Source organism: Chelonoidis abingdonii, chromosome 3, assembly GCF_003597395.2.
Source record: "Chelonoidis abingdonii isolate Lonesome George chromosome 3, CheloAbing_2.0, whole genome shotgun sequence".
NCBI classification, from domain to species: Eukaryota; Metazoa; Chordata; order Testudines; family Testudinidae; genus Chelonoidis; species Chelonoidis abingdonii.
In genome coordinates, this window is record NC_133771.1 from 8,497,906 (window position 1) to 8,512,235 (window position 14,330).

A 14,330-nucleotide genomic window follows, 5' to 3' on the forward strand; every position below is an offset into this window, starting at 1 on the left:
ATCTGGGCTCTAGGACTCTGCAAGATGGGAGGATCCCAGAGCTTGGGCTGCAGCTTGAGCCCAAAAGTCTACACTGCAATTAAACAGCCCTTTAACCTGAGTCCTGCAAGCCCAAGTCAGCTGGCACAGGCCAGCCACGTTTTAAATTGCAGTGTGGATATTCCCAGTAACTCTGTGGCCTCATAGAGTAAGCTCAGGGCTTCTGCATGAATGGCCCAGACCTTCTGGGATACATAGGCTCTAACAGCAGAATTGCTGCCAATTCAATGTTGTGTGTGTGAGAGACCTCTGCCCTCAATAGGACGCCCCCTGAGAAGAACCTTGTGGAATTTTAATTTCTGTCCAACTGCCTCGAATTGATACATTTGTGGGAAGGGATCAATCAGACCCAAATAAAGGAGCACTTCAAGTCCTGGCCCTATAGTTTTCTATGTAACTGCAGAAGAGAGCCTAGCATGGGATGATTTTGCACAGGGTTCCCTCATGCTTTCACACTGACATGTTTTAATTTGGTTCTAGAGCTGAGAGGGGAGTTCAGTCCTTGGCTGCTTTGCTAAGGCAGCCAACTGGTTTCTTATGCTTTTGGCTTATGATCTTATCATAAAAAAGTATGAGTGCTTGAAGCAGGGCTCCCTCCCCCTTGTGTCAGTGCAGGAGGTTGCCTCTATTTTCAGCTCCAGCACCTCCTGATAGCTGCCTGCCATTGGCCCCAGGTCTTCTGTAGCTCAGCCCTGCGGCCAAATCGCCTACGGTCAGACCTCTTCTGGGGTGTCATAAACAAGTCCAAACAAAACTGAACAGTTCCTCTACCCTCTTGGGCTACTGAAGTCTTTTCTTCTTACAAACCCCATCTTAGGGCTTCTCTAGCAAGAGCCCATGATATTCATGTAGGACGCTCCCCTCTGTTTGTCTGTACCCTACTCCCGTCTGCTCTCAGCCAGAGAGACCTGTGTCCTCTGCCATCTTCCTTCACCACACAACCCCCGAGTTCCTACAGTCTACTTATTATGGCTTAGCTCTGCCCCCTCATGTTTTGTGTATATGGGGAGGTTTTAATGTTTCATTGTTTTTTCTGGTTCAAATTTTAAGTGGTTTTAATATTTAAATAAGTTTTTATGGTCCTTGATGAGAATGAGTGTAGGGGAAGGAACAAAACTAAGTGAGAATAATGGATTAATGGGTCAAATTCTTCACATGCCTTCAGAAAGAAAGGAGGCTAGGATTTGATGTCATTAAATTAAGTAGAATTCATCACCATCTATTAATTTCAACAGCAGGAATCTCATTGTTCTCTGCTGCATTATTTATAATGAAACTGTAATAGTTTGAAGACAATTTTTTTCATGAATTCTGGGTCTGTTTCCATTATATGATGATCCCAATGGCTTTAGTTCCTTTTAAATTTCTGTTTGCACATGGAAGTAACAGATGAAAGAGCAGTATGGAGTGGCCAACGGCCAGGCAAGCTATTCCTGCATAGTTCTGCCTGTGAACCTCAGCTCTCTAATTGTAACCATGGCCCTTGTCCTCAGGAGATGCTGCTAATCCTGCCAGACATTCCTGGTGGTTTTGTAAGGAGGGAAAGTGTCCAGGAAGGGGCAAATGCTGTTATCCCCTCTGTCATAAACAGATGGTTAAGGGTTAATGTCCCTTACCTGTAAAGGATTAAGAAGCTCAGTAATCTGGCTGACACCTGATCAGAGGACCAATAGAGGGACAAGATACTTTCAAATCTTGGTGGAGGGAAGTCTTTGTTTGTGCTTTTTTGTGTTGTTCGTTTGCTCTTGGGGCTAAGAGGGACCAGACGTACACCCAGGCTTTCCCAATCTTTCTGAATCAGTCTTTCATGTTTCAAAATTGTAAGTAATAGCCAGGCAAGGCGGATTAGTTTTATGTATGTTTTCTTAACTTGTAAATGTGTCTTTTTGCTGGAAGGATTTTTACCTCTGTTTGCTGTAACTTTGAATCTAAAGCTGGGGGGAGGGTCCCTCTGATCTGTATGAATCTGAGTACCCTGTAAAGCATTTTCCATCCTGATTTTACAGAGAACTTTTACTTTTTTTTCTTTAATTAAAAGCTTTCTTTTTAAGAACCTGATTGATTTTTCCTTGTTTTAAAATCCAAGGGATTGAGTCTAAACTCACCAGGGATTGGTAGGGGAGAAAGGAAGGGGGATGGTTAATTCCTCCTTGTTTTAAGATCCAAGGAGTTTGGATCAGTATGAAGCTTCTCAAGGCAACCCAGGGAGGGGAAAGTCGGGGGGAAAAGGAGGGGGATGGTTAATTTTTCCTTGTTTTAAGACCCAAGGGGTTTGGGTCTGGGTTCCCCAGGGAAGGTTTTGGGGGAACAGAAAGTGTGCCAGACACTAAATTCTGGCTGGTGGCAGCGTACCAGATTTAAGCTAATAATTAAGCTTAAAAGTGTTCATGCAGGTCCCCACTTTTTGTACCCTAAAGTTCAAAGTGGGGGAAAAACCTTTACACCCTCCTTGACAGCAGAGGGCATTGAGTGCAGTGGAACACCATGGCTTGGAGGCCAGGAGGAGACAAGCAGGATTTCCGAATCCAGTCAGAGGCTGCATAAGGAATCTGTCAGCATGTTGCTTTACAGTGGAGACTTGGGGGTTGGCTGCACCTCCCATTATGTGGATTCCTTGTCTATCTTTATGGGTGGAGTGGGAATGCAGACAGCAGGGTCGCAGGACCTGAGGCTGGAGCAGTGTGTTGCTGCTTCCCTATCTGTAAGGAGAGGATTCCTTTCCCTTCTCTGCATCTCCTGATGCGACAATGCCCAGCACACAGACAGGTCACCATGTGGTCCACTAGGAAGAGGTTTTAAGCCTAGAAACCAGACGTCTATTGAAGCCAATGTAAAGACTCCTGTTGACAGCAATGGGCTTTGGATCAGATCTTAGAGGAGTGTCATTTCACTTGTGACCTAAACCAGATTTGACTTATGCCATTGATCATTGAAGGTCTGATGATAAACAAACCTCACTGCAGTCACAGGACACTTGATTGAGTAAAACCTAAAGGATTTAACTCTCAATTAATTAGACACATTTACAGTGACATCTGATCATATTAATTAAAAGAAAATTAACTTAAAATGATTTCTCCATTGCTGAGATCTGGGATATCTGTTCCTACTTGATAGCAAAAAAAAATAATCGCTCATTTGGCTTGTCTCTCAGAAGCCAGGGCAGTCCTCTGTGTAGTAATTCTTAAACTTGAAACCAGAGTGGAATTCTGAATGGATTAATTAGTACTATCACTCTAAAGTTAGATAGTTTCCTTTTTCAAATTAGATTTCTTCAGGTTTATATCATTACAATTCTTATATGTACATTCCCAATCACATTAGCAATTACCAATAGATCGTTTATTTTCTTTTAAAAATATTTTGTCATTAGACCCTAAAGTATATGAAAAAAAAAAAATGCAAAACTAGCCCAGGCTGAAATGGAGTTTTGCTAGTTCTCATGAGATTTTAGTGTGTACCTTGCAACATAGTGTGTGTTTTTAAAGCTCCAACTACTGAAATCATGCTAGTGCATGAGAATTGCAGCTTTCGTTCTTTAAAAAAAGAGTAAGCTTCTGGCTCTCAAAATTGCAGAGAAACTTGAAAATGAAGCAAGAGCACCCTAATGGCTTAAAAGTCAAATAATGAGAACTGAACATTAAATACTGCAAATACATACAATTCATATTAAGGGTGAAATTCACCGCCTACAGAGGCCCAACACAAAGTCTAAACTCCATTTAAATCCCCACTTATGCCCTCAAAATAGGATTTGCACTTTGTTTCCCGCTAACATGATCTTCGATCTGAGAACTAACCCGTGTTGATCAGAGTAATCTTGTACTGCCTGTCTTTCAACATCACTCCTGAAGGCAGTGGATCCATTGAGGACTCTGAAGATGATGACTTGGTTCTTGAATTGGGCCCACTATTGAATATGGAGCACTGCTGTGGCATGCCTTTGTCTATCTGTTCCATTTAGGAGACTGGCTGATGCATGTTGGACCAACTGCAGCTTCAAACGTTACCTTAGTTAGAGAAAATCCTAGCAACTCTGATAAGTGACACAAGTGTGGATCACCATTGCCAAGACTTCAGCCAAGAAGAAGCTTACTGTATTGCTTTGGGGAGTTCTGAAGGTGATTTTCTCTGGAAATGGTCTGAATTAGTCCTTTCAACCTTAAATAAGGTTCTCTTTCCTGCTGATGCTATTGAATTAACTTCTCCCTTTTATCATTTACTGATATTTTTCTCTCTCATTTCCAGATGCTTGACTTGTGTTAATTACCCCAAATATATCACCACCTTGCAGACAGCAACTATCTAGCCAAAGAAGATAAAATGGACTTTCTTCAAAGCCTGTCAAAGCTCTCGCTTCCTAGCTGAGCTGGCCAGGGGATCACTAGTAGTAAGGCATTCCTTGAGAGCACAGAATTTGAACTGATATTAACTGCTACAGAAGGACAGTGGGAATCCACAGGGATCGGTGCCAGGCCTGATGCTATGCAACATTTTCATCAATGATCTGGAAGTTATGTATATAATCTCTGCTGGTAAACATTGCAGATGAGTAATAATGATGAGGTCAAGGCAATCCTACAGACAGGGCCAACGCTGGCTTTTTTGCCACCCCAAGTGTGTGTGGAGGGAAACGCCACCTTTGGGGTGGCTGGAGCCAGGGCGCAAACTTTTGGCTAGCGGGACTTCTTGTGCTGCAGACGTGCCCCTGGGTGTGGAGTGTGCGCCCCGGCTAGCAGCGGGGAGGGAGAGAGGGGGTGGGCAGGGCTTCCTTCAGCCAGGGTGCTCACCACTCGGCCCCTCCTGCTGTGCCGCCTGCAGGGAGGTCTCCACGCTGCTCCGGTTGGCGGGGAAGAAAGGACATGGGCTGCGGGCTTGCTGCAGACATGGCACTGGCTGGGGCAGACAGAGCGTGCAGCCAGCTCCCAACAGGGCACTCCCCTCCTCCGCGCTGCCGTTCCCTACAGGGCGGCCAGAGCAGCAAACAAAAAGAAACGAGGAAAAAAAAAAAAAGAGCGGCCGTGCTGCCCTAGGATTGGGCAGAATGCTGCCCCTAGAATCTGCTGCCCCAAGCACAAGCTTGCTCGGCTGGTGACTGGAGCCGCCCCTGCCTACAGAGCGATCTGGTTCACTGGATAAACTGGGCTCATTCCAGGAAAATGTAGCCAGATACAAGGTTATACATCTAGGAATCGAGGAATGCAGGCCATGCCTACAGAATGGAGGACTGTATTTTGGAAAGAAGTGATTCTGAAAGAGATTGAGGTCATAGGGGACAAGCAACTGAAAATAAGCTCCCAGTGCAATGCTGCAGCAAAAAATGTGATCCTTGGGTGTATAAAGAAGGGTGCAGTGAGCAGTAGGAAGGTGATTTTATGTCTGTATGTGGCATTGGTGAGACTGATACTAGAATACTGCATATAACTCTGGTGTTCACATTTTAAAAAAGGACATCAAAAATTTGGAGACAGGGCTGAAAAGAGCCATAAATATGATTTGAGGGCTGGAGAAAATGCTTTACAATGAGAGACTTAAAGAGAGCAGTCTGTTTAGCATATCAAAAAGAACACTGAGAGGTGAGCTGATTAGTCTATAAGTACCTTCATGGGGAGAATATAGTGGGTACTAAAGGGCTCTTTAATCTACTGGAGAGAAGCAGAACAAGAACTAATGGCTGGAAGTTTAAAACAGACAAATTTAAATAAACTAGGTGCAATTTTAACTGTGGACGATTAACTGTTGGAACAAACTACCAAGGGAAGTGGTGGATTCTCCATATCTTGATGTCCTCAAATCAAGACTGGATGCCTTTCTGGAAGAGAAGTTTTTCCAAACACAAGTTATGGGCTCAATAGAGAGGTAACTGTGTTAACGTCTCTGCCCTGTGATATACAGGAAGTCAGTCTAGATGATCTAATGGTCCCTTCTGACCTTAAACTCTATGAATCCCCATTTACTCTAATTCCCATTCTTTGACTAAGATATACAATAAAAAATCCTGCACAAATCTTACATAGTATCGACTAGAGTGACGTTTTGCAACTTAATTTAAGAAGTCAGTTTGAAAACTTCTCTCGTTCACGGTGAGTTCACCCAATTCTTGAACCCTCTGCAAAAGCATGTGGTATACCCTACAAAGTTAGCTTGCTGTTGTCACCTTCCCTGCTATTTTGTGGTACTTCATTTTGAATTAGAGCCATAATAACTGGCCTACAACTAGATTTACATGGAATTCAGAATTTGATGTAAAAATGTATGAAGTGTTTTGAAAATTTCACACCCCCTAAATTCAATGGTGTGTGAAATTTCCAGGAAATGGCTATCTTTTGCTTTGAAATAAATAAAACCTCAAATGAATGGATATCTGCATGTTTTCAGTGCAAACTTATTTTCACTCATAATAAACCATTTTAAGAACAGGTTAGACCAGCGGGGGGCAAACTACAGTCCGTGGGCCTGGCCTGCCCAGCCCATGAGCTCCCTGCCCCTCCCCTACTGCCTCCTTCCCCTGTGGCCACACTGGCTCTCTGGCAGCGCTCTGGGCGGCAGGGTTACTCGCTTCTGCCAAGCAGTGCAGCAGTGTGTCTGTCTCTGGCTGGGTGGCACAGCTGCCAGACATGCTGCTCTGAGTGGCATGGTAAGGGGGCAGGGGCTGGGGGATTGGATAAGGGGCAGGGAGTCCCTGGGGGCAGGCAGGGAGCGGTTGGATGGGGCAGAGGTTTTGGAGGGCCTGTCAGGGGACAGTGGTGTGGATGGGGTCAGTGGATGGGAAACAGGGGGGGTTGGATACAGGGTGGGATCCTGGGGGTGGTTATGGGTGGTCAGGGGACAAGGAGCAGGGGGGGTTGGATGGGTTGGGGGCAGTTGGGGGGGGTTAGGGGGTGGGGACCAGGCTGTTTGGAGAGGCACATCCTTCCCTACCTGGCCCTCCATACAGTTGCGCAACTCCCATGTGGCCCTCGGGCCAAAAAAGTTTGCCCACCCCTGAGTTAGACAGACACCTGTCAGGGATAATAGAGGTATACTCAGTCCTGCTTCAGCATGGGGGAATGGCCTGGATGACCTCTCAAGGTCCATTCCAGCCCTACCTTCCTATGATTCTGTGGTTTCCTCTCAAGAAGAATTTTTGGATCTCGGTGGCATTTTTCTCATCAATGGGCCCCTCTTGGAGTTTGCAGCAAAATGTCCAAAAATGATGATGTGGAGACTTGCATTTCTATATGGATATTTTGTATCTCAAATTCACCCAGTGCCACCACTTTCTCATGGCATGTACAAACATGAGGATCCACAGCACCACTGAATGGTTTACCAGTGCCCTAAATCCAGGTTGTTCTCCTTTTCCCCGCTCTCAGCCTCTGTCTCCCAAGCTCAAGTCCAGAGCTGTAACCAGGGTGGGGCAAGTGGCCTGAGCAGTGCAAGCTGCCTGTGGAGCAAAGCCAAAGGGGGGGCTGTGGAGGTGGAAAAACAGGGTAGAAGGAAAAAATGGTAGGTGGTAGAGCTCTGCAGCAGGACTGGGATTCCGTGGGTCCTGCAGGACCCACTGCCAGAATAGTGGGAGTGGGATGAAAATTCAACAATAATGTGGGAGTGGGTATTGCGGGGCAGGATGGGAGTGAGATTAAAAAATAGTCACATGCAGGGCTCTATTAGGGGACACAAATATGTTTGCTCGCTCCGGGCGCTAAAATGCCTAGTTTTGGCACTGCTCCCATCTCTCCCCAGCTTCTGCCACCTCTAGTCTCTCTGCCCACCCCAGCTCTGCTCCCCTCAGATCCTTTCTTCATGACCCACTGTGATCCACAAGCCTCACCCTGCCTGTTTCCAACCTGGTTACTCCTTGTAGGCTGACCTCAGTACCCTTCCAGACCCGAATTCACCCCAAAATCCTATTGCAGGGACTAATCCCTCTCACTGGACCCTCAAAGAGAAAGTGTTAGGATTGGCGCCTTTTCAGAGACCGTAAAACATTCCTCACTGAACACTGTTAGCGGCTAGAAGCACACACTTCACTGAACTTACATTGCCCTGGTCATTTATAATGAAAGCAAAACCAGTTTATTAACCAAAGAGCAGGGGTTAAGTGATAGCAGGTAAAAGAGAGAAAGGCAGAAATGGCTACAAGCAAACAAAAGTGAGACCATGCATCTAAAAATCTAAAACTTAAATCTATCAAGATATAGTCTTTGTTCACAATGGTTTCTCTTGTCCTAAGTCTCCTTTCTAGCCTTTTACCAGTCAGAGTCCATCACAGAGATCAAATCACTTTGTTTCTTTGTCTTCTAAGGCGAAGAATAAAGATGGAGCCTCTCTCTGTTCCTTATATCCCCAAGTTAGGAATGCACCCTCGGGATTCAGTGTCTTATGTCTCTCTGGGGTACAGGTGCCACATAAATTCTCTGTCTCTTGAGTTCAGGGTCCGGATAAGCCCCGCCAGTTTAGCTCAATGGTTTTGTTTACTGCTAATATGTAAACTGAAGTAAACCCACATTCCTTTGTCTAGGACAGACCTGTTTATCACTTTTACCTAGGCTAGGCTGTCTGGTCTAAAACATGTTCTAGTAACATCACACAGAGGGAATTAATAACTTCACTTATAACATTAACACATGCATTACCAGCTTGTTATTACCATTCATATGATACCTCCTAAGGCATAGTTTGTACAAACATTATTGCAGTAGCATGTAGGGTGTGAACACAGGGGTGCCTAGGGTCACACCCAGCCCAGCTTTAATTCCACCATCACCCTTCTCCGTGGCCTCTACTATCCCAGCCAGGGCTGGCTTTAGGCTGATTCCTGGAATCGGGCCCCCCACCTAAGGGGGCCCTGCTCCGGGGGTCTTTGGCAGCATTTTGGCAGCAGGGGGTCCTTCGGTGCCACGGAAGACCCGGAGCTGACCCCCCGCAGCCAAAGTGCTGCCAAAGCCCCCAACCGCCGCTGAGTATTTGAATTGGGCCCCGCGGATCATAAAACTGGCCCTGATCCAAGCACCCTTACAGGAGACTGCTGCAGGGACACAGAGTGGCCCCTTGAAACAGGAGACCTTATTGAAGCAGTCTCATCCTTGCCCTAAAGGACCATAAATCAGTGGAGACTTGAAAGGGCCAAGCTCAGGTCCACGCTTCCTATCCCTGCCCCTTTCCCAACATGGTTGCTATGCCAAGGTGGCAGATCTTGCCTCTGCCAGGGGAGTACTCATGAGGCCAGCTACAGCCAAATTCCAGCTCCTTTGCGCTGTCTGAATGGAGTAAAGGAGCGAGAGCACAAAGAATATTTCTACTATTCAGACTTAATTTTCATCCACTCACTTTCAAACCACTGCTTTTAATTATACCTTTGCTCAACCCAAATAATGCCTCTTCCTAACTGAGGTACCCATCTCCATGGTATTTGAGTGTCTTACAATCTTTAATAAATTTATACTCCCAACACTGTGGTGAGGGAGGGAAGTACGATCCCCTTTTCACACTGCAGCACAGAGAGAATCAAGATATGTCTACACTGCAGCTGGGACTGTATTTCTCACTATGGACAGACAGACACATGCTAGTTCTGCTTGAGCTATTGTACTAAAAATACTGGTGTGGCTACACCCAAAGTACTACCATGCCCAATGCGCTGGGGAAGTACTTGGGCAGCTAATCCAAGCTGCTCTGGCCACACTGCTATTTTTAAGCATTCTAGCATGTGTCTGTTTACCTGTGCTGGAAATCATGCTCCCAGCTGCAATATAGACATACCCTAAGGGACTCACTCAGGAAGTCTGTGACAGAGCAGGGACTTGAACCCTAATGGCTCAAGTCCCAGATTAGTACCCTACACATTGGACTAGCTTTCATCTCTCATAAGCTGTATACTTCAGATGCTGGTAGATGGTTATCACCTTCCCTCCTAGTCATCCTTTGGCCAAGGTACCTGTTGTAGAGCTGGCCAAAAAATGGAAACCTATTTCCACCAAAAAATTGAAATTTCAAAGTTGTTCCATAAGAGAGCTTGTGATTTACCTTCTCCACACCATTTATGATTTTGTATATCTTTATCATGTAGTCACTGGAGTCAGAAGATAATGACTCCTGTCGTCATGTGACTGAGGCCAGGCAATCAAGACCAGTTCCTCACCAGCACTGCTGTGTGTTATCCCCTTACTTCAGTGCAACTTCCTTTTATACTTCACAGTCTAGTACCCGTGGATGTGTACCTCTCAGTCAGGTCTAGCCCTTCTGGCCTATCTTGACAAGGCTTGAAATCACGTTTCCCACTTGAGCCCAAATTCTGTCTTTTCCTCACAGCAGCCTAAGAGGATCTTTCATGTTCTCCCTAACAGTCATTTTACCTTTCTCCAGTTTTATATTTATACTATCTTGTGAGTATGACTGGCCTGAAACAGAATAGCATCGTTACACAGTCGGTCAGACAGAAGTTAGTCTTGTTCTTCTCATGTGGGCTTTCCCATGACCAATTCCTGGTGGCTTTCCTCCTATAGAGAAGTGGTTTTCAAACTTTTTGTAATGGTGACTCCTTTCACACACCAAGCCTGTGAGCGTGACCCCCTTATAAATTAAAAATGGGGGAGTTTAATTTAATTTAATGGGGGGCAACCCCCATGTAACCACCTTGTGAACCCCTGAGGGGTCACAACCGCCAGTTTGAGAACCCCTGCTATAGCGCATGAGTAGGATCTTTTGGTTCTGACTATTGTAACATTCTACCAACCTGTATCTTCTTTTGTTCGTAATTTCTCTTCAAAAGTGACTGACTACATTAATTTTCCCTGCTGGCTTTGGTAGTGAAATGGATCTTTCTTTTTCACCAGCTTGGGACTGATCCTGAAACACTTACTCACGCCACAATTAAGCCGTCCTCATTCCTGTCTGTGTAAGTATTTATAGGCCCTAGCCACAATAGTAGCTGAGCACTTCACAAACATGAATTAATAATTTATCCTCACAGTGCCCCTCACTCTTGCAAAGTAGGGTATGATGATTATCCCCACTTCACAGATGCAGAACTTAGGCACAGAGATTACTACTTACCCAAACTGCACAGAAAATCTGTGACCAGGACAATAATCAAACCCAGACTTTCTGAGCCCCACCCTACTGCCTTAACCACAAGACCATCTTCCTCCAGCAGCAGGCCTGCTGAGTTTAATAGATTATTGATGTGCATTGGGACAACTTCCATGAGTGAAGATTGCAGGACTGGTCCTGTGTATTGTCCATCATCTTATTACCTCATCTTCTTGATGTCTGCTTGTATGTGCACATATCTGAATGATAATCAAGGTAGAATGCTGCTCAGTTTGGGAGAGGGATAGCTCAGTGGTTTGAGCATCGGCCTGCTAAACCCAGGTGTGTAAAATCAGTCCTTAAGGGGGTTATTTAGAGATCTGGGGCAAAAATCTGCCAGGGAGAATATTTGGTCCTGCTGTGAAGGCAGGGGACTGGACTCAACTCAATGACCTTTCCAGCTCTATGAGATAAATATATCTCCATATAATAAAAAATATATAAAATTTTTAACTATGCCTTGTGCAACTTATTGAAATCAGTGGAGGTGCACAACCATGTCTAAGTATGCAAATGAGAGAACTGGAAAAATGTAAGGGAGAGTAATTGGTTAAATCATTTTCTTTTGATGAACAAATAAGGAATTCTGCATGGTTCTACAGAATCTGACAGTGCAAAATTTGGCCCTCGAGTGTGTATTTTCTTTTTTGTCTTTTAAAACAGTTTTTGTCATCTTCTTCCATTACACATCAGCAGTTTTAGCAATTAACACAAAAAGCAAGTGCCAGTACAACTACCATTCAAAGAGGAAGAAGCTAAAGCCTGAAAAGAAAATGATCATTGATATAAAATGAATATCAAACCTATAACCCTCCCTTCTAATTTCCATAAAGCCCTTGGAAAATTAGGTCACTCAATAAAAGCAATTAAATATATAGCTGTAAAGTGGTTTGAGCATTGGCCTGACAAACCCAGGGTTGTGAGTTCAAACACTGAGGGGGCCATTTAGGGATCTGGGGCAAAAATCTATCTGGAGATTGGTCCTTCTTTGAGCTGGGGGTTGGACTAGATGACCTCCTGAGGTCCCTTCCAATCCTGAGATTCTACGAGTTTGCAGGGGGTGAGGGAGGACAGGTTTGGGTGCTTACAGTGGTTGTTTTTTTATCTACTGGTAGGGATTGATTTTACTCTGGGGACAGCTGATTGCTGTATAATTTTTGTGAAATTAAATTATATCAGGTGCCCAGAGTTTGGGATGCTTTTATAAAATAAATAAATAAATAAATAAATGCATTTCCCATTGACTTATTTGGAAGCAGCTTGCACATATCTGAGAGCAGATGGCATGACGTATATTAAGTTATTACTTATGACAAGAGTTGTGTCATCTCTTGGTGTAAATGCCAGAACTGCTCAGCCTCAATCTGTAGTTCTCAGATCTGCACTACTCACAAGACACCTAATACAAGGTGCACTTTCCAAAGGCAGGTCATAATTTATATCACATTGTGCTAGTGTTGCTTTCTTCTGTTTTTTAATTAGTAGGGGGAAAGACATTTCTCTTTACCCTCCATACAAAATAAGGATCCAAATTTCTATTTCTATTGATTTCTGTTGAGATCAGTGGTAGAATTCCCACTGGCTTCATGTGGAAAGCAGGATCAGGCCAATAAAAACAAGAACACAATTAAGTAGCACAAAGATGACTAGTGGAGACCAAGAAGTCTGATACTACAATTTCTGCAGAAGATTCAGCATTTGCTATCTCCCTATGCTCAGAATAGAAGATACCATGGTACTGCAATTACTGAGTGTCGGGGATTGATCATGTGCCGTAGGCTGGCACTACCACCTAATGACAATACTCTGGACTCTGTTGCCTAATGGCAAGTCCAAAGCCCACTCTATAGCAGTCAATGGTAGCATTGCCCAGTGACAACAGCCCAAAGACCACTCTGCTTAGCTGCTGCAATCAAAGGAGTGAGGTAGGGGAACCTGGGCCCACCCTACTCCATCAGATTCCAACCCAGAATCCTTCAAAACAGTAAGGGTCCAGGGTCTGGAACTCTTACCCATGTTCCGTGGGTGACTTCCTACCCTTGTTTCTGTACCTCCATCAGCACCACAGCTCTGTCTTGGGATCCCTCCTGGCTTCCTCTCAGGTTTGTCTCCAGAGCTCCTTCCCCTGGTGACAGTGAGAAGTCACGTTTGGCTCCCATGGCTGAAGAGCTTCCAGCAGCTTGGCTATGAGGCCCAGTCCCAGCAGCTTGGACTCCGTGACTTCCTGGCAGGAGGCTGCTGCACTCAATTGTTCTCTCTTTGGAATGCTTCTGCTACTGGGAGCATGCCCAGCAGAAGCAAGGCGGAATGGTTTCCTGCATCCAGAGCAACTCCTTAATCTTCCTAACTCCTTTTTCCATTGTCTGTACTCCTCCCAAATTGCTTTGCTATATGCCATCATCCAGAGGCACTGACTTTCTGGTTTCCTTGGAAGTACTCAATCCCCACTATGCCCCAGGCCCTACCCCCACTCCACCCCTTCCTCCATGCCTCCTGACCCCACACCAACCCTGCCTCATTCCCACCCTGTTCTGCCGCTCCCTGAGGATGTCCTGCCCTTGCTCCACCTCTTTCTGCCACCGCTCCTCCCATTCCCCCCCTAGGACCTCCTGCATGCCACTGAACAGCTGATCACCAGGGGCAGGAGGTGCTGGGGGGAGGGGGAAGAGCTGATTGGTGGGACCCACTGGTGGGTGGGAGGAGCTGATCGGCACCTATGCAATCATCTTTTTACTTGAATCCTTTCTTAAAACACACACAGCTGCCACAGAACATAACAACCTTACTCCACCGGTGAAGAAATACATTTAGAAAAAATATCTGCATCATTTTGCTCTTTACATTGGCTCCACTGTCGTTCTGCAACATCCTTTTCTCTGGCCTTGACAAATGCAAATACCTCTTCAGAATGCTGCTGCAAAGATAATTTCCCTAGCTCGTTACTTTGACCATATAGCCCTTGTCTTTGCATCACTCCAGTGGCTCCCCCTTCTCTAGCCCATCAAACATAAGCTGCTTGTATTCACTTTCCAGTACTCTACTCTAGCTCTCATTTCTCATTTACTATTGAGCTGCCAGTGCTCACCTCTGATCAGCCCATGACACCAGCCTCCACAGCCCACTTGTTAGATTTCCAAACAGAAGCCTTTGTGCTTTCTTCTCTGCTGCCCTCACACTTAAGAGGTATCTCCCACAAACATTTGCAAAGCCACCTCATT

The 14,330-nt window shown here is 45.2% G+C and overlaps 1 long non-coding RNA gene across 3 annotated transcripts in view; it reads left to right on the forward strand.

The window, feature by feature from the left end:
* The window catches only part of LOC116828913 (uncharacterized), a 72,134-nt gene extending 67,481 nt beyond the window's left edge, over window positions 1-4,653 (forward strand). For all 3 annotated transcript variants that reach the window (XR_012655413.1, XR_012655414.1, XR_004374632.2), the window contains one exon: window positions 4,288-4,653. This is a non-coding gene — a long non-coding RNA (uncharacterized LOC116828913). The remainder of the gene's footprint in view (window positions 1-4,287) is intronic.
* Window positions 4,654-14,330: the final 9,677 nt, after the last annotated feature.